Source organism: Topomyia yanbarensis, chromosome 2 (genome assembly GCF_030247195.1).
Source record: "Topomyia yanbarensis strain Yona2022 chromosome 2, ASM3024719v1, whole genome shotgun sequence".
NCBI classification, from domain to species: Eukaryota; Metazoa; Arthropoda; class Insecta; order Diptera; family Culicidae; genus Topomyia; species Topomyia yanbarensis.
Genome location: NC_080671.1, coordinates 445,218,094 through 445,238,423, shown reverse-complemented (window position 1 = coordinate 445,238,423; position 20,330 = coordinate 445,218,094). Strand labels below are relative to the sequence as shown.

Sequence of the window (20,330 nt, the reverse complement as noted above, 5' to 3'; positions counted from 1 at the left end):
CGTCTTAGAAAAAAATGTACGCAATTGGTCAGGCTTTCAGGAAAAAATATTTATTTGTGAATTGGTTGACACGTTCCAGTTCTATAGCTCATAAATCCTCGCTAGGTCTGAATTGGCCCAGTTCCCCCTATAATCGAAACAAAAAAAAACTTAAACTGCTCTGCCCACACGTCCGAATACGCCGGGAATCTAATTGAATCCAACAACGAAAATTACTGGTCTCCCATTGCCATTGTTTCAGAGATCGACTAGATTTAGAAAAATCAGTCTGCAATATTCTTAATTCGTAACTTCAAAGATATCAAAATTTCATGAAAAATTTAGGATCTGTCGATGGATCTGAATAAAAATATAATAAAATCTATTTGGCGCTAAATTCTCTTGATGCCACAGAATTGGTAATAGTGCCAACATGCCAGATGAAGAAAGTAAGAGTTGAACCATTTCTCTACACCTACAAATCACCAGCCAGATCAGCAATTTTAGAGCAATTTTCAACAATATCTTCTCTCGGACATTCTTTGGAGCGGTAAACTTGGACTTGATGCTGATATATTTCTGTCCATGGAGATAGCCTTCTTCAGCACGATGGAACACGATTTGATGAGCAACTCTTTCTGATTTGGAAACTTCTACACTTTGGTCTAGAATATCTTAAACTTTCTAGCATCATCAGGGAGTGTCATATTCGGTTAGCCTTTAAATGCTTTGAATTCTTGGTTATCTATTGTTGTAACCAGAATAAATCGTAACTAGTAAATAAATAATAAATAATTGTAACTGGGAACATTTCTTTGAACTTTTAGTTTCTATAGCCTTAGTTCCAAAATTTTGTTCAATTTTTAGTGCTTATCTAAAGCCATCAGCATCAATACCTTTATGCATTACTTTTAAGCCCGTTCCGAGTCAAACGGACCTGAATGGAGGAGAAAGGCACAATCACTCCACTAGGTGGATTAAAACGGGTTTTTAACACTCCGGAAGTCGCGCAAATGGCTCACTGAACGAGCAGCCACTGGTGCGCTAAGACGATTTCGGTAGATTTTCAGAGCAGCGTGCGCTCAGTGCACTAGCGCGACTTCCGGAAGGTTAATTAGATTATGACGGGCTATTTAATTCATTAGCATGGTGCAGTCTACTTGATCAGCACATTGAAAATGCAACGTTAACCAAACTTTCTCAAGTTAAAGATATTGTGCTATTCTACACAAACGCTTTTAACCATCAAGAGGAAATACGTGCACAGTTCGAGAACTGAAAAAAACAGATGTATTTGCGTTCCAGAGGATTTGTTTTGGGTATATGGTCCAATTACACAGCCCGTGCTAAATCCACACCAAAAAGTGCATTTCTAGGCTTGTCTCAAAGTTCCTCTAAACCAGATCCTAGCATGCGACAAAATTGTTAGTGGTAGTGAACAGAGACCGCCTATAAATCGTGGTAATGATGACGCACACTGTGACACATACGAGCACAGAGCAGTTTTCGTTTTTACGCAAGCTGGAACCTTCATAAATAAGGACTTTGGGCTTGTCTAAAGTTGACAACCAAGTTCTTAACACCGTATACACTAAAGATGAAACACAAGAACAATATATACCGCGGATACCCCATCTTCCAAATAATATACCCAACGAAACGAAACAACTGTCATTTGTCGAGCAATTAATTTTATAGCATTCGCATGGAATAAACAATGGTCCATACACAGTAACAAAGTCTAGTAAAATAGGAAAAAATAGGCCAAAGCAAACTTCATAAATCCTAACTCCGAAAAAAGCTTTATGACACATTTGCTGTGATGAACCAATAGCTGACAACAAAAATGTTCTCTACTTCCCAATGGCAAACAAATTTCGACTTTCGTTGGCGTGTAACATCATGTGAGCTCAATTGACTTCATGCGTAATTAATTTTTACATCGCTGAAGGATTAGCATCTAACAGTGAAAGCACACAGAATCAAACAGCCAAATGCCACGGAAGCATCCCCCTACCCCGTTCCAAAAAACTATCACCGAGTTGAGCGTTGTTTATGTGGTGGATTATTTGAACGGAATTAATCTCTTTGCAATTCCATGACTGGAACGGTTACGGTTGTTATCCATTGGCGGGGCGAACAGCGTAAGAAATCCAAATACCGGCTTATTAGCAGCACCAGTTTCAATTTGTGCAGGGCAGCTTCACATTGTACAATATGTTTAGTTTAGTTGGGTTATACAATTTATCGTAGGATTACTTACACTTGCGGCATTTTCAGCGGATGGTTTCGATAACTCGATCCACCATACACGCGATGAATTTAATATGTTGGTTACAAATCTTAACCAAACTTTTAGGTCTGAAATTGATTTTAATTAGATAGATCAATTTAGTTCTAATCAATTAATTGTAAGAAGCAAAATAGATTTGGTTTTCTTTACTGAAGGTATTTTCGTCCCATTCCTATTATCACCCTACCAATTTAAAGACGTTGGCTAAAGGAGTGTCTGCCCTATTCGCAGGCCCGTGAGAATTGAAGTCTCCTCGGTGACCGGAGGAGCTCCTCAATTGCACAAAGTTACCAGTACACAACCGGTTCTTCAATAAGTTAGAACTTATAGTGCTCCTGGAAGTACTGGAAACTTATCATTTGTCTCAAATTCTTAAGACCAGAAATTGTTTGCTTCAGCTTTGTGTCAGTCTCCCAAGATAAAATGATTCGCAACAGATGTCCCCACAAAGCGATCGTCAGATTCGCATTCTTTCTGACCCAAGAGAGCTGATTTGTCTTGGTGCTGATAATTATTGCAATACATGACAAATAGCCGAACAAGCAGACGAACCTTATTGAACAAGACGTAATTATGCAAAACCGGATGCTTGAAACAGTCAATCCCGTGCATGCCCAAATCGAATCGGTGACCACAACGTATATCGCAACTTTGCAGGCGGGCATGTAGACGTGGTGCTTGCTTCAGATACGATATAACAATTCTGAGCTTATCTTCGCGAGCTGTCTGTTACAGCTGAAAATTTTTGCAGCAGTTTTTTCGAAATCTTGAGCTCAACGATTTCTAACGGAAAGTCGCAGTCTTCGATGACGAATCTTGTTCGACATTTATTTCATCAACCACTCAGTCTTTTTCAAGAAAGCTCATTTAAGCATGTGTTTAGAGTGCGAAACAAAGTAAAAATTTAAAGAATAAATAATACGAAGTAAATGACAGGATGCTACCAATTTACTTAGCAAAAAAACTTCAACAACAGATCATAAATCCGTTTTTATTTCACTCGTTTGTGGAAACGATGGGTAGGTCATTTGGGACATAATTGGAATGTCGGCACGGTACTAAGACTGGTAATTCAAATCTCATGATGTGCACTGTTGCCAACAATCCACCAATCAGTTCATAGCTCATAAAAATGGTCTCCTCAGTATACTGGTCTTACAATACAGTCTCCTGAATAGATACCCATAGATACCCCATCTGTTGCCTTCAAACACCTAGCATTAACTGATCTATCGAATCTACGGTTCAAGAAACAAGCGACAGTCAAATATGAACGAGTTTCGATCGAATCATTTGGAAAATTTCCATGTTTTTTAGAATTTTCCAATTTTTGGTAAGAATAAATATATAAACATAATAATAGATATATAAACATAAATTACGGCACCGGAATACGATGGGAAAACTTTCACAAGAAAGTTGTACAGAAAGTGGATGAAGAATTTGTCGAAATTCGCTAAAAAATCATTATTTGGCAAGCGAACCGCGTATGTGGAAAATATTCAGTTCTTTATAAAATCTGGGACCATCAACGGGCAAACTTATATGGAAGCCTCCAAAAGCAACTTCGGCACTGCTTGAGATCTCTCAAATTATCGACACTTTCTCAGCCGGATTTTGCATCTTTCACTATGCCGCCTTTGACTGGTACAGAATCAATAGTGTTATTTTTGTAATACAGTTCGTCACATACCAACAATTTGGAGCCGTCATCAAGGAAAACCTTCGTAGTACTCCAAAAAGCTTGAAAATGCCTTAACTTTATTCTAAACTTGATTAAAGGAGTCAAGTCGACCCAACCTTTACTATAAATTTGATTAAAGGAGTCAAGGCAGATATGCGTGCCTTTAACGATACTTGAAGAACCTTAGGCATTTTGTGACCTATTAGAATAGCGTGTGTACATTTTTTTTCGATTGGTCCTAATATTTTTGCCACGCAAAATGTTTTTATGAGTACGTATTGTTATATATTGTGATACGTTTCCAGTCAAAGCAACCTTATGCAACCAAGTCGAAACGACTTTTTCATACAAGCTTTTAAACAAAAAACCCTTCGTCTCGAGATGCGGAATGTCACCCTCGGAGCTTTAAAAAATTGACATCCCTGTGTGAACTTGAACGAGAAACGAAATTCAATTCATGCCTGCCGCGTTGAATGAAATGTTTGGTTCGTTTCTTTCGTCATTCTTTCTCCCGACACAGCGCATACAGGTTCACGAATGTTCAGTTTCAGAAGTAAACTGAATCTTCCTTTCTATGCTTGCTCTGAGAGGGATTATTGAGCAAAAGTGCACTAGATATATATTACACAGTTCGCTTGTGCTCGAAAATGTAGAAGATGCTAACTTCTGCCTTCACACTGTTCACAATTGAATGCTTTGATTGGTGAAGGAATTTATATTTCCTCTGTATTCAAGCATTTGATTCTGCATGTTGGAATGTTAATGAATGAGTGAGACGTTGAATCTGAATGTCGGTTTCGGTAAATACAAGCAGAAATAGGTAACTGATTTTAAGATTAGCATTGGTCACCCTAGAACATTATTGTTTCGTCTTCCCAAATTTTAAATCTCAGTCTACGGAAAAATAATGAACGAAAAGGCTAGTTATGCGTCACGGTGACGTGCACTCGATGTTTTTTTATTGCGATTATTTTACCTGACTGACATTTAAATTAATTGTGTCGCTCATATTAATAGATTCGAGTAATTTTGATGTTTCGTTATGAAAGCATTTTTTAAGAAACTTTACGTAATAACTAAGGTATTAAACATTTGTACTTTCGAATGGTAAAAATGTTAACTATTGTTATTATTCAACAATATTTTTCCTCGGAATCTTTCCACATTGAATGTCTATCACCGACACAAGAGGAATGAGTCCACCAACTGAACCCTATACTTGCCACCGGTACCGTCTACGAAATACCAATTTGTTGAATAGGTACCGGTGTTCGCCTTTGCCGACTTCCCGAAGCAAAAAAAACGGGTGTCGGACTATATAACAAGAATCTTACTCTCCAATAACTTGTACATTTAGAAAAAATATTTCAAAGAATCTTTAGTTCTATTCCTTAGTCAAAGAATGCAAACATAGAAAATGAATGAATCCCAAAAGCAACTTTTGGGCTCAGACCTAATATAATATCTATTGATTTCAAAGACTTTGCGGCCATTTGAGTGTTGTTTTTGAAAGAAAAAATGTGGCTTTTTCCAAAGCTGGAAATCAACTTGTTCCAGTTGCATCATATCAGAAACATCAAGAAGTTGAGAACAACGAACGAAACAATGTAACTATTGTAAGTCCCGCAGTCTAAATTCATTCGTATCATAGCAATATTTATTAGAATCGTAACAAAACATACATTTACAAGTTCGATTTTATTGGCATAGGATTGTCGTAGTGTAATGTCAGGACAGTTGCAGTGGTGTAGTCAAATGGATCATCGACATTGTTGTTTGTGGCGTGTAAATTCCTAGAAAACGGGCATTCATTAATTTCAGAGCTAAGTACCCCAAAACAATATATTGAATATACAAACGAATATCGAACAAAATTATTGTTTGCATATTTTAGCAGCTACGTGTCGAATAAAAAGTGCAGTGTTTTGATGATAAACTTCTAAAATAACAATGTTTGCTTATCTGTTATCGAAGTTTGATCACTACATAGAATAGACTCAGTGTTAAGAAATTCCAATGTAACATTTGAAAACGACATGAAGTATTCCAAAAAAACTTAAACAACAGTTCGCTTCATTTAAGACTACACAGTATTCACAAGGATTTATTTTCTAGTCTGGAGAACGTTAAAATAATAGCCGTTTAACCCACTCTACTCCACCATTCCTCCTTCTTGACGGAGGTACACTTCTTCCTCAAACAACGTCTTACAACTATGAAGGTCAAATTACGGCATCTGGTGTGGGCACCCGCGTAGTTGGAAAGTGCATTAAACTGTACGCGGCTCACCTGAGTTCGTACTTCCACAATCGTTTATAGTGGGTTAAGTTCTTTCCAACTAATGTTTTTTTTATTTCGATTATATAGGTTTTAACCTTAAGATCATTTGCCTCTTCGGGTTAGAAAAATCTCTTACGAAAAATTTCTAACCCTATGTGCGGGGTCGGAACTCGAACCCAGGTGCGCTGCGTACAAGACAATCGATTTACCAACTACGCTACGCCCACCCCCGCCCAACTAGTCGGCCAGCTCAGTCGTCCCGGCCCTGCGTTCGGAGGTCGTGAGGGGGTCTTCCGAACTCCCTTCTCAGGCGAGTATTTTGCTATTTATGACAATCCGCTTCCTGAAAACCTTTTGGTTTCTAGCTTACCATCGAGTACATTACGTTCGGATAATATGCCGGGACACCTGTTTAGCGTTGACGGTTTGCGGTTGTACTACCAAAACGTCAGAGGACTAAGGACGAAAATCGAGGACGTGTACTTGGCTGCAGCTGACGGTGACTACGATATTTACATTCTGACAGAAACTTGGCTTGATGATCGTATTACATCTGTGCAGCTCTTCGGGGATGGTTACACGGTTTATCGTGCGGATCGTTGCGATAGTAACAGCATTCACGGTCGCGCCGGAGGAGTTTTGATAGCTGTTTCTTCCGCACTTGTCTCCTGTGAATTTGGTGTGGATAGTTCATCATGCATCGAAGCTGTTTGGACACTGGATGCTGCAGTTGACCTTTACAACCGACTACTGCTTGACTGTGTTGAAATATCCGTGCCTAAATGCCAACCTCCTAGGAAGCCTCCATGGTCTAACGCCATGCTTCTGAATCTAAAACGTACTCGTGCCAAAGCTCTTCGTGCGTACACTAATCGACGATGTCCTTTTCTTAAGCGCTTTTTTGCAATAGCCAGTAATGAGTATCGTAGTTACAATAAACTGCTGTACAAACGATATGTGAACCGCATTCAACAAAACATACGAAGAAATCCGAAAGGCTTTTGGTCTTACGTTAACACGAAAAGAAAAGAAACTGGCCTCCCATCTAAGATGGTTTACAATGATGAAATAGCGACTACGAATGCGGCAAAATGCTCACTATTTGCCAGTTACTTCTCGGGTGTTTTCAGGACTGATGTGCCATCTGTAATCGAGCTCGAAAATGCGGTTCGTGATGTTCCTGTTGACGCTGTGGACATGGATGTATTCACAATTTCAGAACAATCGGTTCTCTCTGCAATTCGGAAAACTAAATCGTCGTTTGCATAAATTTCCTAATGAATGGAAGTGTTCGGTGATGTTCCCGGTGTTCAAAAAAGGTGACAAATCCAATATCGTAAACTACCGTGGTATTACTTCATTGCCAGTCGAGTCGAAGGTTTTCGAATCGCTCATCAACGAGGCGCTGTTTTAACTTGTCGGCACTACATTAGCACTTGTCAGCACGGTTTTTCCGGTAGATCGGTTGAGACGAACCTGGTCTCTTTCACGTCCTTCTGCACAGAACAAATGTCCAAACAACTGCAGGTGGACACGATCTACGCTGATCTTAGGGCTGCGTTTGACACTGTTAACCATGAAATACTGTAAACGAAGCTTGCTAAACTTGGATGCACTGCCCGATTCTGCCGTTGGCTGCGATCATACCTTATTCACCGTGAAGTCGTTGTCCAAATTGGTGACAATGTATCTGAATCCTTTTCCAACCATTCTGGAGTTCCTCAAGGTAGTACGCTTGGTCCGTTACTGTTTACACTGTTCGTGAATGATGTGGTTTTCATCTTGATGCGTGGAGGAAAACTGTTCTTTGCTGACGACTTGAAAATATTTCTATTGCCGTGAGCTACAGTATCTCGCTGATACCTTCTACAGTTGGTGTAAAAGAAACATGATGGTTCTTAGTGTTGCTAAATGCTTTGTTATCAGCTTTCATCGAACGAGGAACATGTTTACTTTCAACTACAACATCGCTGGAACTCAGCTGCAACGCGTTGACCATGTAAAAGATTTGGGCGTCATCCTAGATGAAAGGCACGTACACCTATCACTTCTCAGCGATCATTGGCAAAGCTAATCGTCTACTAGGTTTCATGTTCAAAATATCCAATGAATTCTGGGATCCTTTATGTTACAAAGCTTTGTAGCTGGAATTCGCGATCGTCGTATGGTGTCCCTACCATGCAACTTGGAGCCAAAGAATTGAAGCCGTCCCGCGCAGATTCATACGATATGCGTTACGTCAATTGCCTTGGAATGATCCGCTGAACTTGCCACCATATGAAGACCGTTGTCGATTATTAGGACTACACACCTTAAAAGACCGTAGGCACGCCTCGCAAGCCACCTTCGTATCTAAGCTTCTTCTGGCTGAATATGATGTTCCCGATCTCCTATCGCAAATTAACCTGTACGCTCCAACCCGTGTCCTTCGTCCACGAACACTGCTACAGACTGAAATGCGCAGCACTAACTACGCTGCCAATAGCCCAATATTAGCAATGGTCCGTCGCTTCAACAATTTTACCGACATCTTCGACTTCGTCAATAATTCTGCACAGTTTCGGAACCGTTTGTTGTCACTTTAGGTTAATTATGTATAGTTTAGTCATAGTTATAGTTCATTAAGACTCAGTGTCAGATGGACTGAAATTGTTTAAATACAAATACAAATACAAACTAATGGTCAGATCGGTCAAAAATGGTAATAATTTTTTATGGTCTGTTCAAATCATCTTCATTTACAACGACATCTAGTAATGAAAATCTGCAACCGTATTTTTTTATTCCCACACTTTTAATAATTGTAATGTTCTGTTACATCTTTGATATCATTTACTAGTTAATTTATTTTGTTATGTGCATCTATTTTTTGACATTTGCAGAGTTGAGTTCCACCGACATATGTAATAAAAGACGATTTTTTGTTCATTTAAGAAAAATTCACACCTATCCAATTCGATTCAATGCTGCGATAATGCACAGACCACCAACTTTCTTCCATATAATTTATATGCGCATATTCACACATGTGCTTTCCGATTTGTCACTGAAACGGTTCGGAAAGGGGTAAATAGTGCTTTTAAAGCATTTTCACCCTACCATATGAGTCAATAAGATGAACAACTTAGCAGGGCCCTAGCGTGGTATTCTGGTGCCCTTAGGGAAGTCTTGATTTTGCGGCCCCTTGACGTTTACGTTTCGGCTTTATTTTTCAGTTCGGGTTTCGAACAATAGTTTGTGGTATTCATGGAAACGGAATATTGAAAGGCTGGTCAAAAGGGACTAACCTACATTTTTTGCAAAAATCGACATTTTTGCATTTTGTTAATAGTTCCTAAGTAATCCACGCGGACTGCCATTTAAATTTTTTTAGATTTTTTGCTATTAGCAGTCAAAACTGACCATGGAGGTAATCCTAGTTTTTGCTGGCGTCCAAAAAGGGGTAATTCCACATTGTGTCTTATACAAATTCGAGTTTTCTCGTTCGTTTTCCGAGGTTTTAAGAAAAAGTAGTCTATCGATTCGCCATATGTAAATGATATGGTCGGTGTTAAGTCAGACCGGACTAAGTGACAAAATATTGATTTCGAGAAAAACGAGTTTAAAGTTTGAATCGTAGCATCCTTTACATTATAATTGAATATTAATTTTTGTCATAATTCTTGATTATTGTTACATATTCCAAATCTGGCAAAAGTCGAATGTAGCTGACATCATTATCTCATTTTTTTATGTTTAGCGACTTAGTCCGGTCTGACTTAACACCGACCATATGTTGTAGCTCACATATCGGTAAACTCGATATAATAGTTAATTTGAATAGTTATACTACGTTCACACTACGAGTTAAAACGTGTTTTAATGCTATCTTGATGACATTTTTCTTGTTGATAATTATTATAACGTGTTTTAACTCTGTAATGTGAACATAGTATTAGCTCTCATCCTAGGTTACAAGTTATTAGATCCTTAGTAAAAACGTACATTTCTTTGGGGATAAAGATGAAAAAATAAAAAAAAATATTTGCTGAAATAAATGTAATTTCTTTAAAGCATATGTTGACTACATACACAAAGACTACTCTACCATTCGTTCTCTGATTACGGAACAACGGATTTAAAACAAATACGACTGTATTATTCGAGAGATTATTTTTAACGACCAATTTCCTAATCATAATTCCCGCTGTGAGTCCAACCTTATGACTAGAATCAAACGAGTCTTTCGCTACAGATCTAACATGATAAGAATGTACCACATATTTCCGACCCTGTTATACTAGATGAGAAAACGGTGCGAAAATGTCAAGAGCCTTTTCTTTACTCACGCACCCACGAGGACACATGGCCATAAAACGATGACGTAATCGGATTCGACCCTTTTCAATTTGTAGCAAGTGTGACGACGTTGTTCTTTTCGAGAGGATATTTTCCAGTGTCCCTTAGCTTTTACTGTAACATACTTGAACGATTCATTATAACCAAATTCTTGCTGTAAAAAATCTATTGATTTTGAATCAATTAGTGAGCCGAAATAATAAAAAATGCAAATCATTCAAACAACATATCACCCATGAACACCCATGAAAGTGCAGCACAATAGAACAAAAACTCGATGTAGCAGAACTTTGACATTACCTTTCGGTCTAGACGTGCTGTTGCGCTTCTGTCCAAATATATGTCGATGTGCGTGTATCCTTGCAGGTGCTATAGTATAGGATGGGTTCGAAAATGCTTTCACCATGAAGTTCTCGTCTCACCAAGAGAAAGCAAGGAAGAGGTGTCTTGTTGGATTTTTTTCTCACTTGCACTTTATCATTCCCCTTCAAAATTTCGCCCTTTTCCTGATAGTGTAACCTTAAAATTCAAACAGCCAACATAAGTTTCCACGAGTTTTCATTCAAGAATTGATAACTTCTACACATGCATTGATCATATCAATGAACACTGATTGATTCAGCATCAATTTAACGACTTTTCACCATCACTAATGGATGCTCTCTTTTTTGCATCGAAAAGCTTACAGGCCAAACCCTAGCAACCTGTGCAACAGCTTTGACCCACAAATGGCCTAAACAGAACAAACTAACACTACTTCAACCAATTATTTCAAAATATGCATCACTTTACCACTAAATTGTTGATTTTTCACACTCTCGAATGCAGCACTTCTTTCGAACACTACACGAACGGCGCCATTTTCCTCACTGAACGGACCTGAAGAAGAAAAAATTTTGTGAATGGTGTGCTTCTAAGAAATGGAGCCACCAGCACCAGCCACTGTCCGCTTCCCACCCACTCAGCACCTAAAGCGCGGATATGGATCCTCTCCTGCTTGTACACACATCACACTTCTCAAGCTCACGAATCGACATCACTCTCTTTTCCACCCAACAACACCCACCACAAGGACAGTAAATCGCTACCATGCGGCCAGTGGACAGGACGAAACACCGTTGTACGACTATCCGCGGGTGAGTCCTCCGAACGAATGAAAGCTGATTGTGAAGAGATGGAAAATTTGAACAAAGATTCGGTTTCCGCTTCGAGAAGGATGTGTGAAACGCGTGTCTCCGCTCTCCGGTGGATGCTCCCACAGAGGTCAGGTGAGCAAAGGAAGCTTTCCACAAACCTAATATGTGTCGGGTTACGATGTGGGTGGTTGTTTTCGTGGCACAGCCTGTTCATGGTTCCGACCACTACAACTACAAAGGAAAAGCTCAATGAGAAATGTGAGATGTAGGGTGAATTCGTAAATTTATGCTACCAGGGTACGGCGGACAGGAACAGGAGACGTAGGTAGAACTATTTTCTTCCAATACTGAAACATTTTAGTAGTTCGCAATTCAAAGTACTTCATAGTCTAATGCCCATACAGAGCATCACAGATTTATAGAGAGCAATCTGTGTGTGCAGGCTTCGAGATATTTAACAACACCCCTCATAAGTTCATAATTAGGCATAACGATCCCCCTTATAAAGTGTACGACGAACCAAATCGTTACCTTGCCTGAAATATCCTGGATAAATTTCGGGAACTTGCGAAATCTTCTGTTTATGGATTTCAAGGCAGCGTACGATTCACACACGTAATACAAAATAATTCGCATGACGTTAAATGGGTCAACATAAAGCAATAGGCGGAGAGTCATCCGGGTGGGTTGTCTATTCAGCGTTATCAAAATCAGCTTAATCAGTTTTGTTGCAAAGTCATTTTCTAGCATTATCTGCCTCAACTTATATCGTTTCACTAAATCGTATGCTATCTTGAAATCTGCTAACCTCCCGGGTTTGCACATTTCATTCAAAGTTTGTATGGAATTTTATATGGGGAAATCAATTATTTTGCATTTATGTTAATAAAGATCGCTATTGCACTCAATACGAAAAACCAGCTTTATAAAACTATAGTTCAAACCTTGGTTAACAACTTTGTCGAAGACCGTAACTATCTACGAGTTTTCAAAAAATAATTATAACGATTTTAAAACTTATGGTTCAATTCAAATGTAAAATTTTTTTATTTATTCCAACACTGCCAGTGCACCACCGACATCGACATTTAAAACTTAAATAAAAAAATTCATCGCAGAGACTTGATACCTTCGAATGAAATGTTCAGAATGAATTGATGAATAAAATAGACGTAGTCAGAAAATGAAAAGAAGAGGGGGGGGGAACCCTTTTCAGATTGTTTTTGTGTAAGACAAAGAATCATTACGTCCTTGTAAATGTGATCGACTGAACTTCCTTTATATTTTGATAGGCCCAAATATGATTCATACTACAATCGTTGCTGTAGGAAGTAACATTTACAACATTTAGGATTTACACCTAAAAACTTATGTGTTGCTTTTGCTTGAGGCTAAACCTAACTCAGTTCAGGAAATCGTCTTGGGTTCCAACCTGAAGTACACTGGTGGACATAAATATTCGTCATAAGTACGGATGCTGATATCGTGTTAAAAAACTCAAAGATGAGGTTTATTTATATGTAAAAGTTGTGTTCAAATAAAAAAATAGAGCAATATTTTTAGTTCACTTTATTAAAAATTCAAAAGTAAGCTTGTAAACAGAAAAAAACAAGAGAAAAACAAAAATAACTCTAAATTTAGCTGGACAAAAGTATTCGTCAATGTTAAAAACTTTTTTTAAAAGTATACATTGGAGCAATGAGTTACAAAATTAATAGTTTGTGTTCAATCCACTTTGTGCAATGACTGCTTTCAAGCGGTTTGGCATTGAGTGGACCAGTTTTTCGCATACTGAGGGCTCGATCTTCAGCCATTCTCCACGAAGCACTTTCTTCAGCTGCTTTTGTGAGGTTATGTGATGTTCTCGAACGCGCCGGTCTAGCACATCCCACAGGTGCTCTATTGGATTCAGATCCGGTGATTGGGGAGGAGTTTTAAGTTGATGTGGAGTATTGTATAGAAGCCAAAGTCATACCATTTCCGCGGTGTGCTTAGGGTCGTTGTCCTGTTGGAAGTAGAAGTCCTTTTCTATGCCCAAATTTTCAGCACTTTTCTTCATGTTTTCTTTTAAAATCTTCAGATATTGTTCTTTTTTCATTATCCCATCGATAAACACCAGCTCCCCAACACCGGATGCAGCCATACAACCCCAAACCATCACGGAAGCACCCCCATGCTTTACAGTAGTTTGAATGTTTTTCTGTTGCAGTTCTGTTCCCGATTTCCTCCATACCAGAACACGTCCATCTGATCTATATACGTTAAATTTGCTTTCGTCCGAGAACAACACTTTGTTCCAGAAGCTAGTTGGGCGATTCAGGAACTCTTTGGCAAAGGTCAACCTTTTGGTCTTATTAACTTTGCTTATTAAAGGCTTTTTACGGCATACACGAGCATTAAACTGGGCTTTATTTAACACTCTTCGTACTGTTCTGCAGTTAACGTCTTTTCCGGTGTACTCTAATAACTCCGCCCGGACTTTTGATGAAGAGGTTTTTGGCTCTTTCTTAATAATTTTTATGACTTTTCGCTTTTCCTTATCTGTCAATTTGCATGGACGCCCTTTTCTCGCCTTATTGTGAAACATTTCTTTACTTTTATACCTTTTTATTATATCTTGGACCGTAGTTCTGGGTCTTCCAACGCTTTTGGCTATTTCTGTTGCAGAGTTATTTAACTTATACCAATTTATTATAATTTTTCTCTCTTCTACAGTGGTTTCTTTTCCTTTTCTACCCATTTTTTGTCAATCACGCACAAATTCTCACAAAATAACCCGATTTGATCGCCAATATGCAACAATGAACAGGAAATGTCAAATACATAAATTAGCAGTGTACCCTGATTTTTTAGATTTGCTTGTTTTAACAATTTCATTTTATGACGAATACTTATGTCCACCCTAAAATGGTAAGATAAAATTATTTGTGGCCAACATCTTGCAGACATTGGTTATTTCTATAAAAAAAAACATGCTGCATAGTAGAAAAATGACTGCACTTACTCTACCCAATTCAAATTATTAGATATTATATCCATATAATTTCTTTAATACATTATATGCTATTAATGCCTGTGTGACGAATACTTATGTCCATCAGTGTATATATCAGTTTTGCGCGAACCAAACTCAATTTCATCAAAAACGTTTGTTTGAAGTAACTATCCTGGTTTCATTCTTAGATTCTCAAACGAAAACGTCAATAGAAACAATTCCAAGACATCACAATGGAAATACATTTTTTTTTTAAATTCTGACTCTGAACGGCTAAGAAATAGAGTTATCAAATATGTGAAACTTATAAACCTTCGTACTATTTTAAATGAGATAACAGCAGAGCCCTTTTATAGTAGCACTCAAACACGCAAGTTTAATTTTTAATTGGGCGCTATAAACCCACGTTTAAGATGTACTCCTTATGTTTAACTATCTAAAAGGAGAGTGGGGAGTACCCAAGCACCCCCCCCCCCCCTCTTCTTTTCATTTTCTGGCTACGTCTATGTTATTCAGCAATTCATTTTCAACATTTCATTCAAAGGTGCCAAGTCTCTGCGATGATTGTATTCTCTTTTGTTTACGTTTAAAGTATCAGTGTCGGTGGTATCCTAACAGTGTTGGAAGAAATAATAAATGTCTGCATTTGGATTGAACCATAAGTTTTAAAATCGTTATAACTATGTTTTTAAAATTCGATGCTAGTTACCGTCTTCGACAAAGTTGTTAACCAAGGATTGAATTATCGTTTTATACAGCTGGTTTTTCATATTGAGTGAAAAATCGATCTTTATTAACATAAATGCGAAAAAATGATTTCCCTATATAAAATCCCATACAAACTTAGAACGCAATGCATGCACAAGCTCGGGAAGCAACCAACCGTTACCAAATTTTGCACAGGCATTTGGGACCACGAAAGGAACTCAACAAGTGCGGTGCTGAAAAATGTCGAGCCACTCTAATGGGTAGCCTTGAGTGAATCTAACATACCATTAATTAACTGTCAAACTCCTGTCGTTCGGTCCACGGATGGTTCTATCATCGACAGACGGAGCATCTTTTCGGGATACTGTAGATCAAAACAGGTTTACTGAGAAGACAATTGTTAGGAGCTGCAGCTGGCTGGTGGACAATATTTAGTTTATTCCGAGCCGTGCTAATAACAGATGTCAATTGTGTCGTGTTTTTTAGAAAATGAGTACGCGCTCTACATGATTGCGTCTATCCGCGTGAAACTTAATTGAGTGAATGCCAAACGAGGTTGGAAAATATTCGCTCGTCGCTTTGTAGATCTCGCAAAATCTCAATAAAATAAAACTAACCTTTTTTCCTTTTTTCGGTTCGACTCATATATCTAGGATGTATTTCCCACGAATTAAACAGCAATCGTCCTTATCAGTGTAATCCCGGAGAACTGACGTTCAACTCGAGCGTTTGATTTCTGTAAAAACTAAAGGTCTATTCAAAAGTAAGTGACTCTCTGTTGGCAGGGGGCGCTATTCACTTTGTTAACAGTCTTCAAAAATAAATTATGAAAGGTAAAAAAAATTGAACGAGCAAATTTTGATTATAAACAAGTTTGCACTTTTTCTAGAAATTGGTCTTGAATAAAGATTGATCCACCATTTTAAACCCACAGACCCAAAAAAGTGGTTTCAACGATTTGTATAGGAGCTGTCAAGTTGTTCCCCCTCTGGGTAGAAGCCGTTTCGTTAGGTTTCTGTCAGACTGGAGATGAGTAAAGTGCGAGAAGAATTCCGTACCAAAACCATCGCAATATCTTCCGGACAGAATGATTTCAAAAGTAAAGTCGAACAAAACTCTGGCAGAAGTCGAACAAAATTATACCTACATTCCTGGCAGCATTCGTACTAAAACCGGATTTGCTTTCAGAATTCTGGTAAAAGCACACAAATTCTATCCAAAACCAATTTTACTAAATCTGTAGAAAATCCTGCATATCTTGTTTATATTCCCTACCAAAATACTAGAATTCTTGACGTTCTTAATTAATTTGAAACAAGATCTCATAGGTTCACGAATTGTCAAGCTTGGTTATTTACTTTCATTGACCAAAATGTATTTCATTTAAATTACTCGAGAAAAAAGCATCAATGATTTATCGATTGCACACTTCACACAACAAGAAAACCAAAACAACCTTAGGAAGGAAGAGAGCCGGTTGCTAAATTTATAACAAGATTTATGCAACTTTGCTGACGGTTTCCAGTTAGAGATAAATTTATTCTCTAATAACAGTTTTCTTTATCCATATTTTGGAATACGCTTTTTCTAAATGTTGTTCTAGCTGCATTGACGGCGTTCATAACACACGTAACGTAACACACTTTTCTCTTGAAACTATTTCGTTTCGTTGTTCGTGGTACTCGTATGGAGAAGGGATACTAGCGCTACCATCAAATCAGTGGTACATACACAGACAAACAGACATAACACATTGAACAATAAGACAAAATTTCTATTGATCATATTTATAAAATCCTTTTTACTTGCCACTAGCGCTACCTATCGTCATTCCTGCTCAACTTCTTTACTCACCTCGTCGAAGATAGCGACGCTGGTCGTCGTTGCCAAGTAAAAGTTTCATAGTAAAAGTTTGTTTGTTTGAAAGGCATCTGTATGTTGGGCATAATCATCACAAAGAGAACCTTTTTATACGTAAAGTTACACTTCCGAAAATATATTTTACGATTGGTGCGGAAATGATATACCGTTGAATGAATGATTTAATTTATGTGGAAAGTAAACAGATATACTTGTTCCCATCGCTGAAACTTTCATTATCTTGTTGCAGCATAATTTCGCCCACAATATGCGATGTTTGCAATGATCAGGAAGATGGCTTTACTGTTCGCAAGTTTAAAACATTTATTAAACTGTAACAATTATAACTTATCTGCACTTTAAAATTTGCTTTAACTATTACTGTTTGTAAAGTATCATAAGCCGAATGCAAGTGTCAAACAAAGAATAATCAGGGATTGAAAAAAAACGTATGTGTCTTTCTTTAGTTCTTAATCTTCGTTTTTTAGGGTAGATGTAGGGTAGGGTCCTCAAAAATAAATACTTACATCTGACAGGAAAGACGTTTGAGAATTTAATTATGCTACGATATGGTTGTTAATTGCTTTTTATTTATGATTAACCCATTCATGCCCATGTTGTTTGTGGACAACAACGTTTTTAAACAGGTATAACTTTTGATTAAGGCAAAATTTGCTCACAAAAACAAGTAAGGCCAATAAATGTGACTATTGCCTTTCATTTGAGTATTAATAGTTCCAAGGACCAGCTCTACCACTGAAGTTATTGCAATTAGTCTGATTGGATTCCGATGGAGCAGTGCTGCCAGGAACAGTTTACGTTGACGACGGAAAATGAATTTTTCATATATCTTCGTTATGTTGCAAAATTATTGAAAATTGATAAAACTTATCAATTTAGACTGTCTTTGGCTACATTTCCCATGCAATTGGACTATTGTAAATATTCTAGAAGAATTGTATTGAGCATTGGAAGAAAAAAAATGAGCAGCCTCTAGCACTGCGAGGGAAGCACCTATCTTTATGAAAAAAGCTTTTCGTGTTTCTTGACCCCACTGTTTTCAAGGAAAAATAATTTTGAAACCCGGCATGCACTAGAAAAAAGTTGGGCATGAAAGGGTTAAATTAAGAGTTATACAAAGAAATAATAAATAAAACCAAATAAACTCCGTTGCAGTTCGATCATCTGGTTTTGCATTTACAAAAAAAATCTTGCCGTCGTGTATTGATCCACGTCATTGAAAATATTTGTTTCGCATACTTTATCTGCAGCGCGTTCTGCAATCACATCTAGGCTCTCCATCTCATACAGGTTGCCAGCAGCATCTTTCACCTTTGAAGCCATCCCCAAGCTTTGCCCTAAATCCAAAATTGCGAAATTTACTGCATATATAGTAACTAAAGTAACTCAGCTCGCAATCTAAAACAGCATGAGTTGATTATCGTTAATTTAATCTAATGATTCCAGCTTACCCTTTTCGAGGATGTAAAGGATTTTTTGAAGCCATCGACTGGAAGTGATCGGCAAACAATAGACTATTTTTTTCCTATTAGATTTCTTCGAGATTGATCATTACATCAGTTCGTCCGAGCAACAAAGTTGCACCTAAACTACACAACTGAAAACAAATCTATTGTATTATTAAAGATTTGAAAAACTATTTATATAGGTATTACATGGAAAAAGCACGTGGAAACCGGAAAATGATTTTCTGATTGTTACACTTGTTCTATTTTGACAACACAAACTCGCACCGGAGACCCATTTTACTGTTATTTACCCGACTACTACGCGCGAACTTCAAAGAGTATACACTAACGCCACAACTCAAAGTATGGTGGCGTTCCTGCACACTAACATATTCATTAAATTATTGTTTTCAACATGAGCGATGGTGAATTTTAGAGTGTTATGTCTGTTTGTCTGTGGTACATATATGAAACAGGCACAATCTGTCAAGTTGTCCCGGGTTGTTGTTACTATAGACTCTAGTGGAACCAGGGTGGCCAGACCTACCGATTTATCGGTAGTCCTACCGATTTTGGTCTTCCCTACTGATTCACAGACGACCAAGGGAAAACTACCGATATTTTCTTATTCCTACCGAAAACTACCGATTTTTTATGGATTTTGGACACATCCTACATCAACGATCATTTTTGGGTTGGATTTGGTCTGAGATCTGTGTTTTCAGTATTTCACAATTCTATGTCAACACTACGTTTTTGGAACAACAATCCGACCTATTGATAAACTTTTAGTGACTTTACCGAATTAAGGAATTCTATCTGGCCACCCTGAGTGGAACGCCGCATACCAAACAAGAATTCTCTTTCGATCATGCCCATTAACTTGTTTGACGTCTAGGACACCAACATAGCTGCAACGTTTATGGACATATATGTTCACGAAATAAGACCCGCACAGTAATTATCCACAATCCACCTGATTTATGGCCGATTCCTTCACCCTCGCTTAAGGCTTAAGTCAGGTTTAAACGAACTGGTAAACCTGGTTTAAAAATTAAGCAAGGGTGACGAAATCGGCCCTTAAACTCATTTCCACCCGATTTAAGCTCAATCTCGCACTAACACAATAGCACACGGATTAGTACATAGGCCTGCCAAACTCAAATTTTCCGTTCTGATTCGCTCTATAATTCCTATCCGTTCTTCAATTTCCAGATCTTTCGTTTGTCTTGGATCCGATTTCTTCACCCTCGCTTAACTTTTAATCCAGGTTCACCAGTACGTTTAAACCTGGCTTAAGCGCTAAGCGAGGGTGAAGATATCGACCCTTAGCCACCCTAAGGGCCGATTTCTTCACCCTCGCTTAGCGCTTAAATCAGGTTTAAACGTACTGGTGAACCAGGTTTATTTATGAAGAATGTCATAAAAGGAGAAAACTAGTCGATAGGTTTATAATTTTCAGACTTCGCATCTACCAACCATACAAAATAATACTAGATAATCGATCAGTGGCGTTGTAATTTTTAATGTGTTCTAATTACTCGTCTTTTATTCGTATCATAAAAGTTATATAGTATGTATGTGTATG

At 37.9% G+C, this 20,330-nt stretch overlaps 1 protein-coding gene across 6 annotated transcripts in view; it reads right to left on the bottom strand.

Moving 5' to 3' along the window:
• LOC131685713 (probable cationic amino acid transporter) overlaps window positions 1–11,721 on the bottom strand; it is a 150,940-nt gene extending 139,219 nt beyond the window's left edge. Inside the window, exons 1-3 of one of the 6 annotated variants that reach the window (XM_058969616.1) lie at window positions 11,641–11,721; window positions 11,367–11,453; window positions 10,875–11,093 (exon numbers count right to left, since the gene is read on the bottom strand). The gene's annotated coding sequence lies outside the window, so the exon portion shown is untranslated. Of the gene's footprint in view, window positions 1–10,874; window positions 11,454–11,510 lie in introns of all 6 variants that reach the window. The other 5 variants (XM_058969615.1, XM_058969611.1, XM_058969613.1 and 2 more) reach the window with 5 other exon arrangements.
• Between the last annotated feature and the right edge of the window lie 8,609 nt (window positions 11,722–20,330).